Below are 22,313 nucleotides of genomic sequence, written 5' to 3' on the forward strand. Positions count from 1 at the left end.
TTCCCAATGTAAATTGGCTGCCTCCCTGGCAGGATAATTCACTGTCTAACAACTTAGCTGATCGTGCTGAGAGTGCAGGGGTGGGAATGAATGGACCATACACTTGCCATTCTGCCTCCTTCACGCAAACAGAAAAGGTAAAATGTAACCTGTTGCGTTTAGATGCTAAGATGAAGCAAAAATTCAATCTGCCTTTGTCCTTTTTAGACTATTGTTAAGATACTTCCTGGTAGAAAACAGATACGCACTTGGGTCAGTCAAAGGTTTATTGTTGAGTAAAGTTTCTGTTTAGATGAGCAGCTGCTTTTACCACTCAGCTCCTGTTTTTTGCCTTGCCAGGTTACAGCTGTCATGATATGCAAACATGCAACCAATGAACACTCAGAATAGGACACAACCAATGGGCAGTCAGGACGCTCAGAGGTGGCATCACCACAAGGGGGCATGACATAAACACTATAAAAGGGATGAGGCACTCACACCCTGCCTCTTTCCACAGACAGACACCTAGAGAGTTAGACAGGGTTGATCAGCAGCATCACACCCCAGCACGTGGCTTAGAGCAAGCTGGTACAGTTAGACTGAGTTACTACAGTTAGATTAGCAGAGAGTCAAACTCATTTGAGAACTGTGTTAATATTCAATAAACACGTTGAACTCATTTCAGAGTCTGGAGCATCCTTTAGTTAAGACTGCATCAAATATCAGCCTGAGTTATCCAAAGCAGCATAACACAACATGATACCAGGAGTGACTGTTCAATCCATTTAGTTCAACTCAACAAGATCCGTGACAACCAGCTACTGAATACAGGCACAATGGACAAGATTCAGGCTCCTCATCAGCTCAGGACCACCGGCAATCTTAGTGCCAACTGCCGATCATTCAAGCAGAAATTTCAACTATACGTGGAAGCATCCGACCTCAATGGTGCAACCGATGCTCGGAATATAGCTCTTCTACTCACCACTGCGGGTGACCATGCGATAGAGATCTTCAACTCCTTTCACCTTTCCGAAGGGCAGGACAAAATGAAGTACCAAACCATCCTGGACAAATTCGACAGCCACTGCGAGGTGGACACCAACAAAATCTTCAAGCGCTACATCTTCAAGCAGAGGATGCAAGGTAAAGACGAATCCTTCAACTCCTATCTAACTAACCTAAGACTGCTAGCACAATCCTGCAACTTCGGTAATATCACTGACTCCATGATCAGAGACCAAATCGTTTTTGGAGTCCACTTTGATCCTCTGCGAAAGCAATTGTTGAAAATCAAGCACATGACCCTGCCAGTCAAGATTGAAACGTGTACTGTGCATGAGCACTCTAAAAATCGCTATTCACAGTGCAAAACGGCAGAAAGTGCAAAACAAGCCTCCCACGAGGTGGAGAGTGTTCAAGCCATCACCCGGATGCAGCATCTCCACATAGACGGAAGCGGCCATTTCGCGCACTCTTCCCAGGGCCCGACGCATGCGCAATGCGATCAGGAACACAAAGCGGCCGAAAACCGCACTGCGCAGGTGCAGACGTCCGAGAATCGCACCGCTCATGCGCAACGACGCACTGAGCGACATGACGCCGACGTCATGATGTGTGCAAACTGCGGCACCGCCCATTTTTAAAAAAACTGCCCTGCAAGACGCAAACGCTGTTTAAACTGTGGGAAACCACACCACTATGCAGCCCTGTGCAGATCTGTACCACCAGTCAGGAGCCAGCGCTCCCAATTCCGACAGCGGCACATCAGAAGTGTGCAACACCGAATGCATGACTCTGATCCAGGCAGTGCGACGGATCCAGATGATGAATACCTGGACAACACTTACCGAGTGGGCATTATTACGAAGTGCGAATACGCCACACCGGACACATCGCAAGTCCAATCAATCCTGGCCGTGGATTCTGAGGACGAATGGCATGCAGTGATGAACGTCAACCACTGCCCCATCCAGTTCAAACTGGACACAGGTGCCTCCGCCAACCTGATTTTGCAGGTGGACTTCAAGAGAATCAAGAAGCCCCCCCACAATCCACCCAGCTGCCTGCAAACTCCTGGACTACAATGGAAACGCAATCAAGGCACTGGGGTCTTGCCATCTGCAGGTGTCCAGCCGACACACACAAGCAAGCTTACGCTTCGAGATTGTTAAATCAGACATGGCTTCCCTGCGAGATGCGCACGGCTGAAAGCAACTGAACCTCATTCAAAGGGTCTACACCACAATGCCGTCCCATTCGGATCTTCAGGCCAGCATCGACGACATCCTAACCCAGTACCCAGACGTATTTAGCGGGATGGGCACGCTGCTCTACGAGTACAAGATTCTACTGCGGCCTGATGCCAAGCCAGTGGTCCACGCACCACGACGTGTCCCTGCTTCACTGAGAGAGCGCCTGAAGGCAGAGCTCACGAGTCTACAACAAAAAGGCATCCATCTCCAAGGTCACTGAATCAACCGACTTGGTCAGCTCGATGGTGTGCGTAAAGAAGCCTTCGGGGGAACCTATGCATCTGCATTGACCCCAAGGATCTAAACAAAAACATTATGCAGGAACATTACCCCATCCCGAAGAGGGAAGAAATCACGAGTGAGATGGCACACGCACGCTTCTTCACAAAATTGGATGCATCCCAAGGATTTTGGCAAATCCAACTTGAAGGATCCAGCAGAAGGCTCTGCACCTTCAACACGCCTTTTGGCAGGTTCTGCTATAACCGAATGCCATTTGGCATCATCTCGGCATCAGAGATTTTCCATCGCATCATGGAACAGATGATGGAGGGAATAGAAGGGGTTTGTGTCTACGTTGACGATATCATAATCTGGTCCACAACCCCAGAGCAACATGTGTCACGACTCAACAAAGTATTCCGACGCATACATGAACATTGCCTCAAGCTAAACAGGTCCAAGTGCTGTTTTGGGACATCCACGCTGAAGTTCCTGGACGATCAGATTTCACAACATGGTGTGCGCCCGGACACAGACAAAATTAAAGCCATCGAGGCAATGAAATGAAAAAATGAAATGAAATGAAATGAATGAAATGAAAATCGCTTATTGTCACAAGTAGGCTTCAAATGAAGTTACTGTGAAAAGCCCCTAGTCACCCTATTCCGGCGCCTGTTCGGGGAGGCTGGTACGGGAATTGAACCGTGCTGCTAGCCTGCCTTGGTCTGCTTTCAAAGCCAGCAATTTAGCCCTGTGCTAAACCAGCCCCTGAGGACAAGAGGCAGTACTGTGCTTCCTGGGAATAGTCAATTTCCTGGCAAGTTCATCCCGAATTTGGCCACACACACCACGGCCCGACGCAACCTTTGAGTGGAAGGCGGAGCACCAAACAGAGTGGCTGGAGCTGGAAGCCAAGCTCACCGCTGCACCCGTCCTTGCATTCTTTGACCCAGACCGAAAGACCAAGATATCCACAGATGCGAGTCAGGATGGCATTGGGGTGGTGTTGCTTCAAAGAGACGACACGTCATCCTGGGTACGAGTAGCATACGCATCACGGGCAATGACACCACTGAGACCAGATATGCGCAGATTGAGAAGGAGTGTTTAGGTCTTCACACCGGCATCCTCAAATTTCATGATTATGTCTATGGCTTGCCAACATTTACTGTTGAGACGGATCATAGGCCTCTGGTCCACATCATCCAAAAGGACTTGAACGACATGACGCCTCGTTTGCCAGAGAATTCTGCTCAAACTCTGGAGGTATGATTTAAATTTGGTGCACGTGCCTGGCAAGGAGCTCATCATCGCCGATGCATTGTCCCGCTCCGTCAACTCACCCAGTGAACCACTGGAGATCATCCAGCACATTGAATTGCAGGTACAACTGTGTGCAAGCACTCTCCCGGCAACAGATGAGAAGATCGTTCTCATCCGAGAAGAGACGGCCAAAGACCCCCTGTTTCAGCGAGTCATCCACAACCTCAGCAATGGCTGGCAGAAAGGGCAATGGCTGGCAGAAAGGGCAATGCCCACAATTCTACAACGTCAAGGATGACCTGACGCTGATCGACGGCATCCTGCTCAAGCTGGACAAGATAGTCATCCCGCTACGTCTCCAGAGCATGGTGCTGCGGCAAATTCATGAGGGACACCTGGGCGTAGAAAAGTGCAGACGCAGGGCCCGGCAAGCTGTCTACTGGCCCGGTATCAACCAGGACATCACGGGCATGGTCCTGAACTGCGAAACCTGTCAGGGGTTCCAACCAGCGCAGAGCAAGGAGACGCTCCAACCACATGACCTAGAGACCTCTTCGTGGTCCAAGGTTGGCATTGACCTATTCCACGCGAATGGTCGCGACCATATCTTAATCATCGATTACTTTTCAAACTATCATGAGGTGCTGAAGCTGCCAGACCTCACCTCACGGACCATCATCAAAGCTTGTAAAGAGACATTCGCACGGCATGGCATCCCGAACACCGTCATGAGCGACAATGCCCCATGAGTCGACAGTCGAGAATGGCCCACGTTTGCCAAGAGCTACAATTTCAGGCATGTCACCTCCAGTCCCCACTATCCACAGTCCAATGGCAAAGTCGAAAAAGGGGTGCACATCGTTAAGCAGCTCATCCGCAAGGCCTCGGACTCCGCTTCTGCCATACACCTTGCACTACTTGTGTACCGGGCGACTCCCTTGTCCACTGGCATGTCGCCAGCTCAACTGCTGATGAACAGGGACCTGTGGACGACGCTTCCAGCCATACACCTGCCCAACCTTGATCACCTCCCGGTGCTGCAGAAGATGCAGCAGCTTCGCAACAGCCAGAAGCAGGGCTATGACGCACATGCCACCCATCTGGACATGCTATCCCCGGCAGACACGGTCAGAATCAAGATACCGGATGGTGGGTGGTCTGCTCCGGCTGTCGTTGTTCGACAGGCCGCTCCCAGATCCTATGTCATACGTATGGCTGATGGCTCGCTCCATAGTGCGAAGGAATCGAAGGGCACTGCAAAAAGTTGCTTGCCCACAACCACTTTCCCCTCCATTTCCACATGTCGAATTGCCACCTCCAGACACCTCGAACCACGAGGCCACCAGTCGTGCCTCCCACTCACCTGTCCCCTCCACCACCTCTCCGGCGGTCGACGAGGATCAGACGCAAGCCTCAGAGACTGGACTAATGAGCATTTGTTTTGTTTGTTCTGTTCTGTATTCCTCAGTCAGTCACATTAGACAGACACATTCACATGTATATACATCTAAAAAAAAAGGGGAGATGTCATGATATGCAAACATGCAACCAATGAACACTCAGAATAGGACACAACAAATGGGCAGTCAGGACACTCAGAGGTGGCATCACCACAAGGGGGCATGACATAAACACTATAAAAGGGATGAGGCACTCACACCCTGCCTCTTTCCACAGACAGACATCTGGAGAGTTAGACAGGGTTGATCAGCAGCATCACACCCCAGCACGTGTCTTAGAGCAAGCTGGTACAGTTAGACTGAGTACTACAGTTAGATTAACAGAGAGTCAAACTCATTTGAGAACTGTGTTAATATTCAATAAACACGTTGAACTCATTTCAGAGTCTGGAGCATCCTTTAGTTAAGACTGCATCAAGTAGCAGCCTGTGTTATCCGAAGCAGCACAACACAACAGCCAGAAAAAAATTGCAGGAAATGACTTGCTTTCCTTTTGTAAAATAAAAGTCGTATTTTGAACAGTAATGCCTGAGTTGTGATAGTTGCTTCGTAGATATGTCTCTCCATTAATCTTAAAGTAAATCTTTACATTCTCAAGGGGAATTAGGGATGGGTAATAGCCAGAAAAGCCCACAGCCTTTGAATGGAAAAAAATATTAAAGTGGGTTCCTAACACAACTGTAAATTGGCAAAGCCAGGAAGATGCTTGCTGAGACTATGATTTGGAAGTTTGACAGCACTATATCTGTTCATTCAACACTAAACAAGTGCCTAAGCTTCCAATATGGCAGACAGGGAGCGTGCACTCATGGCAGACAGGGAGCGTGCACTCATGGCAGACAGGGAGCATGCACTCATGGCAGACAGGAAGCGTGCACTCATGGCAGACAGGGAGCGTGCACTCATGGCAGACAGGGAGCGTGCACTCATGGCAGACAGGGAGCGTGCACTCATGGCAGACAGGGAGCGTGCACTCATGGCAGACAGGGAGCGTGCACTCATGGCAGACAGGAAGCGTGCACTCATGGCAGACAGGGAGCATGCACTCATGGCAGACAGGAAGCGTGCACTCATGGCAGACAGGGAGCGTGCACTCATGGCAGACAGGGAGCGTGCACTCATGGCAGACAGGGAGCGTGCACTCATGGCAGACAGGGAGCGTGCACTCATGGCAGACAGGGAGCGTGCACTCATGGCAGACAGGAAGTGTGCACCCATGGCAGATAGAAGTGTGCACTCATGGGCTGGAAATGCACCATCTTCCATGTTAGTAGAGGCCAAAAAATAAGTATCCAGGAAGCACACCTGAATCAGCATAGCCACTTTGCATATGCAAACGTAGGGCCCAAATCTGTTTGAGGCCTGCAATTCAATTAGGCTGCATTCAAGAAAATCAGGCCTATTGAGGAATTGGTGCAAGCTGTTATCTAATAGTATGTTTGTTAAGATGTACATTCCTGACTCAGTGTTACCAGATGGTGCAGGCGTGCCCCTCCTGACCTCACGTTAAAACCACATGCTGCTACTTTTCATTGTTAGACAAATTGGGAAGATATATTAACAGCGTTCAAAAGGCATCTTGACAAACATATAGATAGGATGGGTATAGAGGGATACGGCACAAGGAAGTGCTGAGGGTTTGGTATGAGTTGTCAGTTTTGGCAAAGATTGTTTTCATGACCGGTACAGGCTTGGAGGGCCAAAGGGCCTGTTCCTGTGCTGTATTGTTCTTTGGGCCATCGGAGCAGTGAGCAGTAGTATTGGGCATGAAAGGTGCAGGTCCTGTCAGTAAATAGGCCAGCTGAGTGGTTTCCCCACCACCCCAATATCCCGATCAGCATCAGGAGTCTTCGGGAGTGCAAGCCTTCAATGTTGGCTATTGAGGGCACATTAATTTTGACGTAGTTCGCAGCACAGCACCTGTCTCATCAACACCCACCTCTGCTTGGCAGAATTGCTGGTTCTCTGACTGGATCATCATCCACTGTCATTAATAGGATGGTGAATGCAAAGGCGGCCAAGTTGGAGGCCATCTCCCTTGAGATCGAGTATTGGTCTCATTGCCATCAAGTGGGGGCTCAGGACCTCAATTTAACCTTGACATTGTGGTCCTGAAGCTTACTGGAAAATCCAGCCCTGTGTGTCTGCAGATCACTGCTCCAAGATTACTGAGGCCCAAGATCCTATATTGCCGACAGACGCAAACACATTTCTCGGCTGGTGATTTTAAGTGAATAGTTGCGTATTTGAAAAGTTCACTGATTATATTGTGTTACCTCAGTGCACCAATCAACTTCATTCCATTCATGATGCTTCAGTGTGATAATTAACCTCATTTGCATTTCTTGCTTATTGAAAATGTATAAAGTAGCACCATAGATCAGTCAAATAATATGTAGGCTCAAGACTCTTGCGCTTTATAAAGGTTAAAACTGCGTCGAGGTTAAATCCACACTGAATACATACAGCTGAGCACTCTTTCCACGGAGGAAGATGCCTCACTGTGACAGCATACCAATCATGCTTGACAGGAACTCCTCCAATCTCACTGCAAATATACTTAATGCAGCTGGAACATGTGTCAGTACATTGTGTTACAAACATCTAGTTTGCGCTTCATGTGTTTTAAAATGCAACTTTTAGTTCTAGGAATTAAAGTTTAAACTGCAACAAATGTATTTAAAATGAAATTGGAATCTATTACACCTAAACGGTTTGGGGCCATGTTGACTTGAGAGGTTAACAGTTAGAAAGGTAAGATCAGAAGACAGCAGGTGGAGAAATGTAAACAATGCATGGCCCATCTGTGGGCCTTTTGGTAGAGATTACTTTCGCAATCATTTCAGTAAGAGCTATCCAGAGATGTTTTTGATTTGGAAGTTAGAGCTGTATTAGTTTTAAAGCATTCAATAAACCCTGAAGGGTTGTAAAATCTATTTATTTTATCAGATCAAAGAAATAATTTAAAATGAGGGATAAGGTCTGTTCAAAGACAAAGCATGCTATGGTGTCATGGAGATTGCGGTTTAAGGAGGTTCCCTGATTTTATCGGATCTCTGGTGTGGTTTGCAGCTCACTGAGCGAATACAGACACAATAATTGACAGTGAGTTAGGCCTGCACTGTAACCAGAGTAAAAGCTACCTCCATTCTTTACGGTGTGGAATGTGGATCGGGTTTAATCTCAGTTTAAATTTTATGAGGGAACAGAAGCTGAAACATTGCCTAGTTTGAACCAAGTGGAAGAATCTCCAATGGCCCACACAGGATCTTGTGACAGAAGAAAGCAATCAGCAGAATTAACTGAGAAATATTGAGAAGACAAATGTAACAAGGCAGTGAGGGATTCACAGTCAAGAAGTAGTAAATTAAAGTCTTACCTCTGAGAATAGCTATTTAGAATTAGTCTCCAGAGGAACTGTGGCATAATTTTGGGCAGTCCCGACAGAAGTATACACTCTTTAAGATATCATAAAGTGTAAGCGAATTCTTGGGAGAAGTAAGTAAAACTGAGTGCATAACGTATGTGGTTATAAACCATATTGCTAAGTTAATAATGTTTGTTTTGTTTCTGTATTTTATGTACAATAAAGTTTGCTTTTGTTTAAAACCATGAATTCTGGTGGCCTGGGTTAACCACCTTGGTTAAAACAAGGGCGGGATTCTCCGCTGGCGGGATTCTCCATTTTGCCGGCGCCCGGGGGTTTCCCGACGGCGTGGGGCTGCCCCACAACGGGAAACCCCATTGACCGGCCAGCGTAACGGAGAATCCCGCCAGCAGGTCGGGGCTGAAAAGTGATGCGGCGGGACGGATAATCCAGCCCAAGGTGTTCAAATTTCTCTTTAATTGTTAATGGTTCCTAACAATTTCACATTCTCAGGAATGCCCTATTCATCAATGGCCCTGAAGTTCAATATCTGTATCCAGCTGAACAGAGTTTGGTATGTCTTACAGCCTCTTATGTGGACTCTCTACTGCTATCCCTGTCTCCACTATCTGTTCTTGATCACTTCTGGTGTGTAAATCACTGGATTAAAACACAAGTGTCTGCCTTCCTGCTCTCACTGAAGTGTATGTAGGTTGCTGCATGGTCTGATTGAGACTTGTGATAATACACCCACTGAAGAGTTATTGTTTTCCTGGACTTGCCCCAGAAGGATGTTTGAAGACCTCGTGGAGATTATGACATGAATTAAGACAGTCAAGTTAAGAATGTGTTAGGTGATTATTGCGCACATTTCACTGGCTGCTGACATCTGGTCAGCATGAGTGAGTGTTGAATGTTATGTGGTGTCTGATTCTGTACCTGGTAGCTTGGAAGCGCCCCCCCCCCCACACACACACACACACACACCCCACACACACAAATCAGGGTTGCACAGTGATAGCTTGGAAGCGCCCCCCCCACACACACACAAATCACGGTTGCACAGTGATTAGCACTGTTGTTTCACAGTGTCTGGGACCTGTGTTCGATTCCCGGCTTGGGTCACTGTCTGTGCAGAGTCTGCATGTTCTCCCCGTGTCTGCGTGGGTTTGCTCCGGGTGCTCCCACAAGTCCCAAAAGACTTGCTGTTAGGTGAATTGGACATTCTGAATTCTCCCTCAGTGTACCTGAACAGGCGCCGCCGGAGTGTGGCAACTGGAGGATTTTCACAGTAACTTCATTGCAGTGTTCATGTAAGCCAATAAAGTTCATGTGACAATAAAGATTATTATTATTATCTCCATCGCCAGGTACACCAAGACTCCAGTGGAGTCCAGCCCCTTCTCCTCTGCTGTTGTCACATGTGGGATGGTTGAAGGGCCATCCCTGATTCTCTGCCTCTTCTTCTGCAAGGGGAAGAGACCTAAGAGTGAAAAAAATGGAATGTTTTGAACCAATGTTGAGGGTGAGTATAAGGGAGGGGCATAACATTGCATAAGGACAACGTGTGTGTGGTGGATGGATACACAGACGTAGATGTGAGGAACTGCACAGACAAGGAGAGTACACCTGTAAGGTAAGCTGGTGTGAGGAGGGCAGGAGTAAGTTTCAGAAGGTGAAATAAGGGAGTTGGGGTGATACACATATCAGAATGTAGTTCAATTTGCCACTGCTCTGACATTTCCTACCCCAATTCAGCTTTGGATCCAATGTACGAGATCACCATACTGCTGCTGATCTTGTGGGCAATCTGCAGAGAAGACTTCATGTTCTCACAAGCGAGATTTTCTCCCTCTAGCAGTGGGGGATAGTATCTCCTTGCAGACTCTTAGGGCCCACCACCCAGGAAAGCATTACTAATAGCCTTTGAATGTGTGTACTCCATTTTGTCAATTTGTTGTGTTCCACTCCCAATTCCAGAATCTGTCAAATTTCATGTTTCGAGTGTCCCTTTAAATACTCAAATTGAAATCAACTCCTGAGGGCTATCATCACGCCAGCTCAAGCTATTTGCTCAGGAAATCCGGAAATAGCATGGTAATGCAATGGCTGCTTCAAAAGCCACTGATAGACACAGTGCACTTAATTCAGCATTTCCTATGTGTTACAGGATGCAGCCCCACCCCCCCAACTCCAGCTCCCAGCGTGGAGAGAACTTCAGCCTGTTGCTTTTTGTTAGGTTCAATCATTTTGATAAAAGGTACATCTTACCGTTCCTGCACAGGTCACTATTTGAAATCATTATATTTTTTAAATTTAGAGTACCCAATTTTTTTCCAATTAAGGGGCAGTTTAGTGTGGCCAATTCACCTACCCTGCACATCCTTTTGGGTTGTGGGGTTGAGACCCACGCAGATACAGGGAGAAGGTGCAAACACCGCATGGACAGTGACCCGGGCCGGGATCGAATCCAGGTCCTCGGCACTGTGAGGCTGCAGTGCTAACCACTGCAGCATCGTGGCACCCTTTTGAAATCATTAATGATAAAGATTGAACAGTAACATTTTTATCATGTTGAACACAAATGAGACTCATGTCTGATGTGGTTATCAAATGAAAGCCCATCAGCAGCTGCTTGTTATTTAATATAGCAATAGTGCCCATCTTCAACAACATTTAGGATAGTTAATTTAATCAGTAGAGGGAGCTATATCAACACAAATAAAATGTCATACATTCAGCATGACTTCTTCAAGTCCTTATGAAGCTGAATTTTATTGTGTGAATATATGGGGCGAAATTCTCCCCCAACGGCGGGATGCCCGCCGACTGGCGCCAAAGCCGGCGCAAATCAGACGGGCATCGCGCCGGCAAAAAGGTGCGGAAGTCTCCGCATCTTTGGCGGCCTAGCCCCAACATTGAGGGGCTAGGCCGACGCCGGAGGGATTTCCGCCCCGCCAGCTGGCGGAAATGGCGTTTGTTGCCCCGCCAGCTGGCGCGGAAATGCGGCGCATGCGCGGGAGCGTCAGCGGCCGCTGTCAGTTTCCCCGCGCATGCGCGGGAGCGTCAGCGGCCGCCGAAAGTTTCCCGCGCATGCGCAGTGGGGAGAGTCTCTTCCGCCTCCGCCATGGTGGAGGCCGTAGCGGAGGCGGAAGGGAAAGAGTGCCCCCACGGCACAGGCCCGCCCGCGGATCGGTGGGCCCCGATCGCGGGCCAGGCCACCGTGGGGGCACCCCCCGGGGTCAGATCGCCCCGCGCCCCCCCCCAGGACCCTGGAGCCCGCCCACGCCGCCTGGTCCCGCCGGTAAATACCAGGTTTGATTTACGTCGGCGGGACAGGCAATTCCTGGGCGGGACTTCGGCCCATCCGGGCCGGAGAATCCAGCGGGGGGTCCCGCCAACCGGCGCGGCTGGATTCCCGCCCCCGCCCAATCTCCGGGAGCGGAGACTTCGGCGGGGGCGGGGGCGGGATTCACGGCGGCCAACGGCCATTCTCCGACCCGGCGGGGGGTCGGAGAATGACGCCCATGGTTCAAATAGATCAAAAGCTTTTTATCATTCATGGGATGCGGGTAATGCTGGCTAGGCCAGGATGTATTGCTCATTCCTAATTTCCCTGAAGAAGGTGGTGGTGAATTACTGCCTTGAACCGCTTCAATCCATGTGGTGAAGGTACACCCCCAGTGTTGTGGTGGGTGGGGGCAGTTTCAGGATTTTGACCCAGTAACAGTGAAGGAGCACTGATATATTTCCAAGTCAGGTTGGTGAGTGGTTTGGAAGGGACCTTCCAGGTGGTGGTGTATCCCATGTATGTGTTTGCTGCCCTTGTCCTTCTACATGGCATTGGTCATGGGTTTGTAAAGTGCTGTCTAAGGAGCCTTGGTGAGTTCTTGCAGTGCATCTTTTATGTGGCACGCACGGCTGCCACTGTGTCGGTGGTGGAGGGAGCAACTTTCTGTGAAAGGGGGAACAATCAAGAAGGCTGCTTTGGCCTGAATGGTGTCAAGCTTCTTGACTGTTATTGGAACTCCACTCATCCAGGAAAATGGGGAGTATTCCGTCACACCCCTGAGTTGGGGGGTCAGGAGGTGAGTTACTCACCACAGAATTCTGAGCCTCTGAGCTGCTCTTGTAGCCACAGTATTTATATGGCTAGTCCAGTTCAGCTTCTGATCAATCATAGAATCACAGAATTTACAGTGCAGAAGTAGGCCATTCGGCCCATCAAGTCTGCACCGGCTCTTTGAAAGAGCACCCTACCCAAGGTCAACACCTCTACCCTGTCCCCCACAACCCAGTAACCCCACCCAACACTAAGGGCAATTTTGGACACTAAGGGCAATTTAGCATGGCCAATCCACCTAACCTGCACATCTTTGGATCAATGGTAACCCCCAGGAATTGAATGTCAAGGGGCAATGGTTAGGTTTTCTCTTTTTGGAGGTGGTCATTGTTTGGCACATATGCGAAGCAAATAAACTTTTTAAAAATATTTTTATTCTTCTCCTTTTTCATATTTTCTCCCAAATGTAAACCCACCAACAATAAACAATAATTAGTAACGAATATAATGTCAATCCCCATATCAATAACAATGATCCCATCCTACCACCAAATCCCCAAACAGCAGTCGCATGTTAACATAAACAAATTACAAAAAGGAAGCACCCATAGTCACCATTAACACACACCACCCCCCTCCCCCCAACCCTCCCAACACCCCCACCACCCCGATTATTCAATGCAATCCAATTCTCAAAAGTGCACAATGAATAACGCGCATGAATTGTAGAACCCCTCCATCCTTCCCCTCAGTTCAAATTTGACCTTCTCAAGAGTCAAGAATTCCAACAGGTCTCCCGCCCGCCAGGGCACAGGGTGGAGGGGTTGATCTCCATCCCAATAGCATCCGCCTTTGGGCGATCAATGAGGCGAAGGCTATAACATCTGCCTCCGCACCTGTTTCCAACCCCGGCTGGTCCGACACCCTGAATAATGGCCTCCCGAGGGCCCAGGTCCAGTTTCACATGCACCATTTTAGAGATTACCCTAAAAACCTCATTCCAGTATCCTCCAGCTTTGGACAGGACCAAAACGTATGAACGTGGTTTGCAGGCCCCCCCCCCCTGCAATGTTCACACATATCTACCCCCTCAAAGAACCGGCTCATCCTCGCCCTCGTGAAGTGTGCTCGATATACCACCTTTAGTTGTATCAGCTCCAACCTCGCGCACAAGGTGGAGGCGTTCACCCTCCGGAGCACTTCACATCAGAACCCCTCTTCCAAACCCTCGCCCAACACTTCCTCACACTTTGCCTTGATGCCTTCCAGCAGCCTTCTCCTTTTCCAAAATAGTCCGTAAACCGCCAACACGACCCCCTTCTTCAGTCCCCCTGTCGTCAGCACCTCCTCCAGCAATGTGGAGGCCGGCTCTACCGGGAAAGAAGCAAATGTAACTTGCCAGTTGTTGGCCTCAGACTGGATATTGTCCCGGTCTTGCTGCATTTGGACATGGACTGCTACATTATCTGAGGTGTGGCGAATAGTGCTGAACATTATGCAGTCATCTGCGAACATAACCACATCTGACCTTATGATGAAAAGGTGATGATTGATGAAGCAACTGATGATGGGTGGACCGAGGACACAACCCTGAGGGACTTCAGTTTCGCTCGGGCTTCTTGATGCCGCACTTGGTAAAATGCCAACTTGATGCCCGGACGGTCACTCTCACCTCACTCTGGAATTCAGCGCTTTTGTCTATGTTTGAACCAAGGTTGTAATGAGGTGAGGTCAGGAGATGTAATGAGAAGCGGAACCCAAACTGAGTGTCAGTCAGCAGGTTATTGTTCAGCAAGTGTCGCTTGATACACTGTTGATGACCCTGCCAATACATTTTTTTCATAATATTTTATATAGATTTAGAGTACCCAATTGAAGACCTCTTAAAACTGAATATCTAGGATGACACTAGAGTAGTTTTACATAAGTTAGTTTATTAAGGATTGAGATTCATTATAGAAAATGTACTGAGTAGTCATTATTAACCATTAAACCTGTATTTTAGGACATAGCAGTGATAATCATGTAAACTCTGGCTACAAGCAGTGGCTACAATGCATGATGGGATTTAGGCTAGCTAACTTGCCCATGTTTTTGAGACACAGGAGATGTGTGATCAGCAGATTACATAGTCAGCAAGTTTTAATCAGTGGCTCCTAATATCCTCTGGAAGTGAAAAGGAAGCCACTTCTGATATCCCTGCTCTCTGAAACAATCCATGGAGTAAAAAGGATGCCAGTTCGGCCATCCTGTTTTTAACTGAACAAAGGGTCGGTAGGATGCTAGGATGGGGAAAACAACTTAAGATTGACATAAAGCTTTTGGTAAACAACAGGTCACAGGATGAGGCTCAATCATGGGTTGATCACAATTTTATTGAATAGGTTTGGACATGACAGCTTCAGGGATTGGATCAAGTCCATGGGGGTGGGCTATTGATTTTTGGAAATTGTATAATTGATGTGTTTTTATCAGTGTTTAGTAGATAGATCTTGGCAAGCATCCAGATCTCATCTCCGTGTACACGAAACCAAGCTTGGGTTAATAAATAGCCATCTTAACCAGGTTGTGTGTCTGCTCTGTTTATTAAGCTAAGGCTTAACAATGAGGGACGACCCCATGTTAAGGCTGGCTCAATACTCAGGCCTTGGAAAACGCTCCTGCACCAATTATAATTTTTTCCAATTAAGGGGCAATTTAGCATGGCCAATCCACCTAACCTGCACATCTTTGGGTTGTGGGGGTGAAACCCACGCAGACATGGGGAGAATGTGCAAACTCCACACGGACAGTGACCCAGAATCCCTGCCAATACTTTGCTGATGAGCAAGAGTAGAGAATTGAGATGCTAATTGGCCAGGTTGGATATGCCCTGCTTTTTATGTACAGGGCATACCTGCACAATTTTAAACTGTTAGTGGGAGAGAATCTCGAATAAATCACTCAACACTCAGGACTGGTCCTCACATCAAACGGTTTATCTCGCCGGTGGGGAGATGGCATCTGTTAAAGTCCCAGACCGTCTCTCCAGCAAACAAAGGAAAAACATCCATGCATGTACAATTTTTTAAACAGCTACACAGCCCATTTTGACTGGCCTTTGTCTAATAACATTGATTATAGATTACATACATTAGTTATACATCCAATTAAATTTGACATTATGTAAAGTGGGATGGTATCTTACCAGCCCCTGACTCCATGAAGACGTCACTCATACTAACTGTTGAAGTTATCTTCCATGTCTACATCTGGAGACCTTGGGCTGGCGAGGATACATAGGGCTGGATTCTCCGATTTTCAGGATATGTCCTGATGCCGGCATAGGAACCGTGGCCTTTTACAACCAAAACTTCAGCGCAAAACGGCCACCGATCCTCCACTTGGCTGGAGGCTAGCATGCAGGCAGCGTAGAGCACCTGGCCGGATACAGCCGGAGAATTGCCGGGTCCATGGCCGCGCATGCGCACGGCAGCGGCTGCACCATGCAACATGGCGCCGGCCTCACGCAGACCCAGCCTGCCAAATAGTGCCCCCCCCCCCCCCCCCCCCCCTTTGGACAACTCGTGACTCTGGACCACCCTCTAACAGTGCCCCCACCCCCTGCCAAAGTCCCCCCTGCCCGTGAATCAACCCTCCCCGACTGTGGCGCCGCTGGACTGTCCGCAGCTGCCATGCTGAGTTCCCGACAAGTAATACCATGAGAGACCCACACCGTCGGGAACTCGGCCGGTTGGGGAAGGAGCATCAGGGGAGGGATGCCCTGATTTTGGCAAGAATTTTTGATTCTCCAGCCAATCGCCGAACTTGTTTGTGAGTTCCTCCCTCAGTGCCACATGTCTGTTTTCCATTCAATAGCTTAATATCAATCATCCTTGTCTCCCTATCTCAGCTGTCTGCAATTAAATTACGTTTTTTGTGCCAGTTTAAAAATTAACCCAGCTAATAGTTGTTCAGAAATGTGGCTCATTCAGCTAAAAGCCATTTTGTGTCGTTAGTATTGTTAGCTCAGCTAACAGCCATTTTGAGTAGCTTTTAATTGTGTGTCTGTCCTTTCTGATATTTGTCATTATTAGGTTAGAAAATCACACATTGTTTAGACACTATTTATTCCTACAAATTGCCTCTTATCCAGGCAGGGTACCTTTATCTAAAATCTTCTTTCCAAATCTGACTTCAACACCGGGTAGATGCCAGTGTTGTAGTTGTACTGAAAAAGCTTGGCTAGGGGCACGGGTAGTTCTGCAGGAGATGTGTGCAAATGGAAGAAATCATAGAGATTATCATAGAATTTACAGTGCAGAAGGAGGCCATTCGGCCCATTGAGTCTGCACCGGCTCTTGGAAAGAGCACCCTACCCAAGGTCAACACCTCCACCCTATCCCCATAACCCAGTAATCACACCCAACACTAAGGGCAATTTTGGACACTAAGGGCAATTTATCATGGCCAATCCATCTAACCTGCACATCTTTGGACTGTGGGAGGAAACCGGAGCACCCGGAGGAAACCCACGCACGCACGGGGAGGATGTGCAGACTCCACACAGACGGTGACCCAAGCCGGAATCGAACCTGGGACCCTGGAGCTGTGAAGCAATTGTACTATCCACAATGCTACCGTGCTGCCCAAAATGTTGTTTGTGGATATTTGGAGAATAGAGGTGAATAGAGAAGGCATGGGAATGGATTATGATTGTAGAGTCTCTCCCTGCTCATTGCAACTCAAAGCTCAAATAATTGATCTCACTGACCCTGCTCCTTAATTTTTTTAATAATCTTTATTGTCATAAGTAGGCTTACATTAACACTGCAATGAAGTGACTGTGAAAATCCCCTTGTGGTATTATAGGTATTACGGTACCTGATAGGCTGGAGTACCATTGGTGGAAACTGTATGCTTTCTATTGGTTAGGATATATGGTAGCTCCGCCCTGCTAGGCGGGGTATAAGAGCCCGTGCCGCCCCAGCAGCCTTCATTCTGTACCTGAGCTGCTGGGGGAAACATCTAGCTTATTAAAGCCTTTAGTTGGACTACAACCTCGCTTTAGTAGTCATTGATCGTGCATCAATTTAATAAGCTAGTTTTTAAGAAGAAAGGATGGAGCTCCGAAACAAGCTGGAGTGTCTGCAACTCAGCCCCCACGCGGCAAACTCAGCGGCAATCTTCAAGCACTGGCTGGCGTGCTTTAAAGGGCATCTCGGGACGGCCGAAAACACACCCACGGGAGAGCAGAAACTGCAAGTCTTGCACTCAAGGGTGAGCCTGGAGATTTACATCCTCATCGAGGAAGCGGAAGACTTCGATGCAGCAATAGAGCTGCTAAAAGGACACTATATTCGCCCGGTAAACCAGGTCTATGCCCGGCACCTGCTTGCAACAAGGCAACAAACCTCTGGGGAATCGCTGGAAGAATTCTACCGTGCACTCCTGGTGTTGGGGAGAAGCTGCAGCTGCCCGCACGTTTTGGCGAGCGAACACACTGAACTCTTAGTCCGAGAGCTTTCGTGGCAGATATGCTATCCTCACAAATCCGCCAGCGACTGTTAGAAAAAGACACTCTGGGTCTCAAGGAGGCACGGGCCCTTGCAGGCTCCCTGGACGTGGCCTCCAGGAACGCCCGTGATCACATTCCCGACCGCGCAGCAGCCCCCTGGGCAGTGTGGAACCCTTCCGCGGCCGACCCCGAGACTTCCCCCATCCCCCCACAGGCCTGCGCTGCAAGGCGGCCTGGCAACCCTGGGGGGCCCCGCTGCTACTTTTGCGGGCAGGCCAAGCACCCCCGCCAACGCTGCCCGGCCCACGCATCTACCTGCAAGGGATGCGGCAAAAAGGACCATTTCGTGGGGGTATGTCAGGCCCGTGCGGTTGCTGTGGTCACCGGCGGCGAATGCGGATCGCAACCACAAACGTCTCCACGTTCCCTGTGCGGCCAGCGGTCGCCGCCATCTTGCTATTCCAGGGCCACGTGCAGACCCTGGGCGCCGCCATCTTGTTCCGCGGACGCCACATTGGAGGGATGGGCGCCGCCATTTTATGCACCCCCAGCCATGTGTGATCAATGGGAGCTGCCATCTTGGATGAACTCCCAGGACCCCAGCTCGGCTGACCACGCACTGCCCGAAGAGAACTCTTAACTGCTGCGATTAGCCTCGGTGACCCTGGATCAGTCCCGGCCTCAAACACTCTTAACTGCTACAACAACCGTATTCATCAATCGGCACGAGACGTCCTGCCTAATCGACTCTGGGAGCGCGGAGAGCTTCATACACCCTGACACGGTAAGGCGCTGTTCTCTCCTCATCCACCCCGTTAAGCAAAAAATCTCCCTGGCCTCCGGTTCACACTCAGTGAAGATAAAGGGGTTTTGTGTAGCAAACCTCATAGTCCAGGGAAGGGAGTTTAAAAATTTCCGTCTCTACGTCCTTCCCCACCTCTGCGCGGCTACACTCCTGGGTTTAGACTTCCAGTGTAACCTCCAAAGTCTAACCTTCAAATTCGGCGGCCCTATACCCCCCCTTACTGTCTGCGGCCTCGCATCCCTTAAGGTCGACCCGTCTTCCCTGGTTGTGAACCTCACCCTGGATTGCAAACCCGTCGCCACCAGGAGCAGACGGTACTGTGCCCAGGACCGGACCTTCATCAGGTCAGAGGTCCAAAGGCTACTGAGGGAAGGGGTCATTGAAACCAGTAACAGCCCCTGGAGAGCTCAAGTAGTGGTGGTAAAGACCGGGGAGAAGCATAGAATGGTCATCAACTCCAGTCAGAACATCAACAGGTTTACGCAGCTGGACGCGTACCCTCTCCCCCGCATATCTGACCTGGTAAACAGGATCGCGCATTATAAGGTCTCCTCCACGGTGGATCGCAAGTCCGCCTACCGCCAGCTCCCCATCCGCACTAGTGACCGCAAGTACACTGCCTTCGAGGCAGGTGGGCAGCTCTACCACTTCTTAAGGGTTCCCTTCGGTGTCACCAACGGGGTCTCGGTTTTCCAGCGCGAGATGGACCGAATGGTTGACCGGTACGGTTTACGGGCAACATTCCTGTATCTCGATAATGTCACCATCTGCGGCCACGACCAGCAGGACCATGACACCAACCTCCGAAAATTCCTCCAGACTGCAAAAATCCTTAACCTTACATACAACAAGGATAAACGCGTGTTTAGCACCGACCGCCTAGCCATCCTCGGCTACATAGTGCAAAATGGAGTTATAGGCCCCGATCCTGAATGCATGCGCCCCCTTATGGAGTTCACCCTCCCTCACTGCTCCAAGGCCCTGAAGCGTTGCCTAGGGTTTTTCAGCTACTACGCCCAGTGGGCCCCCAACTATGCGGACAAGGCCCGTCCCCTGATCCAATCCACAGCTTCTTCCCTGTCGATAGAGGCCCGCCAGGCCTTCAGCCGCATCAAAGCAGATTTGCAAAGGCCACGATGCACGCCATCGATGAGGCCCTCCTCTTCCAGGTCGAGAGCTCTGGCAGCCACCCTCAACCAAGCGGGTAGACCGGTGGCCTTCTTCTCTCGTACCCTCCATGCTTCCAAAATCCGCCACTCCTCAGTCGAAAAGGAGGCCCAGGCCATAGTAGAAGCTGTGCGACATTGGAGACATTACCTGGCCAGCAGGATATTCACTCTCCTCACTGACCAACGGTCGGTTGCTTTCATGTTTGATGATGCACAGCGGGGCAAGATAAAAAATGACAAGATCTTGCGGTGGAGGATCGAACTCTCCACCTACAACTGCGAGATCTTGTATCATCCCGGGAAGCTAAATGAGCCTCCTGACGCCCTGTCCTTCCGCCGGCCCCGTCTAGGCCCCCCCCACCCACCGACGCTCCCCGCAGGCGTTCCCTTCCCAGGTCAACCGTTTTCCCCACCAACGCCGTGTAGGGGTGCCGAAGCTGCCATGGAGATTGAAACCATGCTCCCAGAGTCACAGACGCCCGAAGCTCCGACGATCGCAGAGGACGACTAGGGCCCCTGAACGACTGATTGCTTCATTTTAAATTGTAGACTGTAAACTGTAAACTGATTGCTCCATTTTAAATTGTAAACTGTAAACTGTAAATGTAAATTGTCAAATGTACATAGCTATCAGAATTGTAAATAGTTACAAAACACTGTACGGAGGTATTGCGGTACCTCCATAACTAATTCTACCACGTTGCCATGTTTGTAGCATCAGGCCACCACCCCAGCCGGACTCTTTTTTAACAGGGGGTGAATGTGGTATTATAGGTATTACGGTACCTGATAGGCTGGAGCACTATTGGTGGAAACTGCATGCTTTCTATTGGTTAGGATGTATGGTAGCTCCGCCCTGCTAGGCGGGGTATAAGAGCCCGTGCCGCCCCAGCAGCCTTCATTCTGTACCTGAGTTGCTGGGGGAAACATCTAGCTTATTAAAGCCTTCAGTTGGATTACAACCTCGCTTTAGTGGACATTGATCGTGCATCACCCCTAAACGCAACATTCCGTTGCATGTTCGGGTATACCTAGGGAGAATTCAGAAGGTCCAAATTATCTAACAGCACGTCTTTCGGGACTTGTGGGAGGGAACCGGAACACCCAGCGGATACCCACGCAGACACAGGAGCTCCTTGCAATCATAACATTAAGTCTAAAATGATTCTCATTGGTAAGATTTATGCGGTCTTGCACAAACTGTGCATGCTTCTGGGTACACCCAGGGTAACTTGCATCAACAATGTCTTGTTAACAAAACCCTCGGCAAACACAGGAAGGAAGATTACAAACATGTCAATCAGCAGCGGATGGGTTTAAGTTGCTGTGTCGTAGAAAATTGTTTTGAGACAGGGAGTTTGAAGGAATCCAATTATGGAGTGTTGCTGAGTTCAATGACGATTGTTATCAGGCTAAGTGCACTCCTTCCCCAGAAAATTCCAGCATTACTGAGTGAAAAGGAACTGAGATCATCTGTGTGATATCCTAGAATTGGGTCGGTTGCTGGGAAGATTCTGGCAAAGTGTGACATTTCAATCTGAATGTTAGAATATCAAAACAGCTGTTCAGCAGGTGCCTCAGGTTTGCAATGCATGTGACAAGCTAGATCCTATCGGCACTGATAATGGTTCAGGAAGGAAGTGGATTGTGTAAGGTTTTCGGGCAATTCGGCCCTTTTTGGAGAAACTCAGAGACTGTAAACCGACTTTCCAGCCAAGGGAACAGAACCAGTTTTCCCAGCAGGCTTGGCCCGCTGAGCTGAGTAAGGGCATAAATACATAAACATTTACAAACACCCCCCTAGGAGCTACAAGGAAGAAGGAGCCAGACAAACAAGATAACATCAAGACACAGACAAAGGGGCACGGGAATACACAGGAGGCTTGCATGCAAGCAGGACAATGGGATGGTCATAGCCCCATGCAAATGTAAATGACCTGGCCTCCACCAGAGCAGAATCCAATTAGCACCCCATCAACATAGCGAGGTGAGAACAGCAGCCATCTCCGGAGCAGCTGGAAGACACTGAAATTCTCCACAGAAGAGCCTAACCTCATTAAAACTAGAAATCAGACTGTCTGAGTCCAGCATATTGCGCTGGAAAAGCCCCTAGAAAATCAGCGGTAGAGGAAAAACCAAGTTGGAGGCGGACCTGGGGGAGGTACTCCAATCTTGACAGGAGCTACCGGCAGAAACTCACTGGGAGAAAGGGGGCGGAGCCAGCGCCAAA

This window comes from Scyliorhinus torazame, chromosome 1 (genome assembly GCF_047496885.1).
Source record: "Scyliorhinus torazame isolate Kashiwa2021f chromosome 1, sScyTor2.1, whole genome shotgun sequence".
Taxonomy (NCBI): domain Eukaryota; kingdom Metazoa; phylum Chordata; class Chondrichthyes; order Carcharhiniformes; family Scyliorhinidae; genus Scyliorhinus; species Scyliorhinus torazame.